Source organism: Chiloscyllium punctatum, chromosome 18 (assembly GCF_047496795.1).
Source record: "Chiloscyllium punctatum isolate Juve2018m chromosome 18, sChiPun1.3, whole genome shotgun sequence".
NCBI classification, from domain to species: domain Eukaryota; kingdom Metazoa; phylum Chordata; class Chondrichthyes; order Orectolobiformes; family Hemiscylliidae; genus Chiloscyllium; species Chiloscyllium punctatum.
The window spans coordinates 20,215,505-20,218,231 of NC_092756.1; the positions used below are offsets into that span (position 1 = coordinate 20,215,505).

Consider the following 2,727-nt stretch of genomic DNA (forward strand, 5'->3'; position numbering starts at 1 on the left):
AAAGATGCCAGAAGTGGGGTGTGTGTTTCTTGGAGGTTGTAGACCTGACTTGGGGTTCGTGGATGGAATGGTCTTTTCAGAATGCTGATAGCGGTGTGGAGGGAAATATATACCTGACAGTGGGGTCTGTTTGGAGATTGCAGAAGTCTTATATGATTTATGCTGAGTTTGGTGGGGTGAAAGTTGAGGACCATGTGATTCTGTCCTTGTTGCGGGAGGGGTGCGGTTTAAGGGCGGTTGTGAGTGAAGTGCAGGAGATGCACTGGCGGGCATCGTCAAACACGTGGGATGGAGACCAACTTGGACTTTCTGAGGTGGAATTGGTCATCCTGGGAAAAAATGCACGAGAGGCGGAGGAATTAGGAATAAGTGATTCTGTTTTTACACGAGGTGGGGTGGGAGGAGGTGTCGTATTGTTAGCTGTGGGATTCGGTGGGGTTGTAATATATGTCTGTCATTGGTCATTCCATAAATGGAAGGGAGTTGCCAAGAAGATCCAGGTGAATTTGAGGTCGGGGTGAAAGGTGTCGGTTGGTGAGGAGAGGAACAAGTGGAGAGAGGTGCCAGAGTAACTGCGAAAGACGGATAATTCCACATATCTGACAAACAGGCAGGCAGGCATAGCTCGGTGATATGTGGGTGCCCATGACTACCCCTTTGGTTTGGAGGAAGTGGTAGGATTGGAAGAAAAAGTTGCTGAGGGTGAGGACCAGTTCAGCCAGCTGGATGAGGGTATCGGTGGAAGGGCACTGGTTGGGATGGGGCGAGATGAAGAAACAGAGGGTTTGGAGACTTTCATCATGGCAGATGGATGTGGAGAGGGACTGGATGTCTAAGGTGAAGATGACGCGTTGTCGACCAGGGAAATAAAAGTCTTTATTGAGATGAAGTACATAGGTGGTGTCACAAACGTAGGTGCGAATTTCCTGGACTGGGGAGACAGGAGGGTGTTGAGGTAGGAAGAGATGAGTTGGGTCAAACAGGCGCAGGAGGAGACAGCAGGTCTTAGGAAGGAGGGAGAATCGGGCAGTGTGGGGTTCAGAGACAATGAGGTTGAAGGCTGTGAATGGGAGATTCCCCAAAGGTGATGAGATTGTGATGGTCTGGGAGATTATGTCATATCCTCTCATGCATATGCGACGAGGTGGCCGAGAGGTTAAGGCGATGGACTGCTAATCCATTGTGCTCTGCACGCGTGGGTTCGAATCCCACTCTCGTCGCTATTTTCGGATTATCACACTGTCTTATTGGAATTGGAACTCCAATGGTTAGTTTATCTGCATCGACCAGATGAGAAAACCTCAAAGAATAATTTGAGACTGATGCCTGAACTTAACGAAATTTAGACCGAAATGGGATAATGAAAAGGAACGCGATTTTCTTTTCCAAGTCAATTTGCTGTGAACGTTAATCTTATGAAAGAGATCCAGGGAAACCAAATAACGAGAGATGCGATGTGCATCTTTAATGCTATGGGATTCTTAATGAGTGTTTTGTCACATGAAATCTGAAGCAGGTTGGGTAGAAGTGATTCATCTTGGTGATAAGAGCACAGAGAGACACCACAAAATAATAGAGATATTTCAAAAGGTGCAGGGGGTGGGTGTAGCGGCACAGAAAACTGGCTGTGAATGCACAGTAGAGAATTGCCGATGTGGGTGCCGTGATTGGCATGGACAGACTTACACATTGATCTCGACCTTTCCCCCTTGCTCTTGCCATTGATGAAGGTTGGATATAAGACACAGATCAACACAAGATGTGGGAAGCAAGCTCCCTCTCGTTATGCACACACTGGATGCATCACATTCAACTATGAACAACGGGAGAAGTCAGCATGTTAACTGCAGGAAGTGAACGTAAACTGTGGATCAATAACCACAGATTAATGCAGCATAAACATCTAAAGTGTCTTTAAACGAATGTCATTAACAGACGTTTCGTTCTAATACCTAACATGGCTTTCATGGAAAACCAAGTCTCACAAACTTGATTGTGTTTTTTGAAGATGTAACAAAGAAGATTGATGAGGGCAGAGTAGAAGATGTGATCTATATGGACTTCAAGGAGGACTGAATAGGAAGGTTAGATGGAATAAAGGGAGAACCAACCACTTAGATACAGAACTAGCTCAAAGGTAGACAACTGAGGGTGCCAGTGGATCGTTGTTTTTCAGACTGGAAGCCTGTGACCAGTGGAGTGCCACAGCGATCGGTGCTGTGTCCTCTACTTCTTATAATTTACATAAATGATTTGGATATTAGCATAAGAGGTACAGTTAGTAAGTTAGAGATGACACCAAAATTGTTGGTGTAGTGCACAACGAAGAGGGTAACCTCAGATTACAACAGGATCTGGCCAGATGGGCCAATGGGCTAAGAAATGGTAGATGCAGTTTTATTCGCATAAATGTAAGGTGCTGCATTTTGGGAAAGCAAATCTTGGCAGGACTTATACAAATAAGGATAAGAGCTTGGGAATGTTGCTGAAGAAAGAGACCTTGGAGTGCAGGTTCACAGCTCCTTGAAAGTCGAGTCGCAGGTAGATCGGAAGGGAAGAAGGCCTTTGCCATGCTTTCCTTTATTGTTCAAAATATTGAGTGCAGGAGTTGGGAGGACATGCTGCGGCTATACAGGGCATTGGTTAGGCCACTGTTGGAATATTGGGTGCAATTCTGGTCTCCTGTCTGTTGGAAAGATATTGTGAAACTTGAAAGGGTTCGGAAAG

At 45.7% G+C, this 2,727-nt stretch overlaps 1 non-coding gene across 1 annotated transcript; it reads left to right on the top strand.

Annotated features, from left to right (window-relative positions):
• The first annotated feature begins 1,138 nt into the window (after nt 1-1,138).
• trnas-gcu (transfer RNA serine (anticodon GCU)) lies at nt 1,139-1,220 on the top strand. The gene has a single exon. It is a non-coding gene; the product is annotated as a tRNA-Ser (tRNA).
• Nucleotides 1,221-2,727: the final 1,507 nt, after the last annotated feature.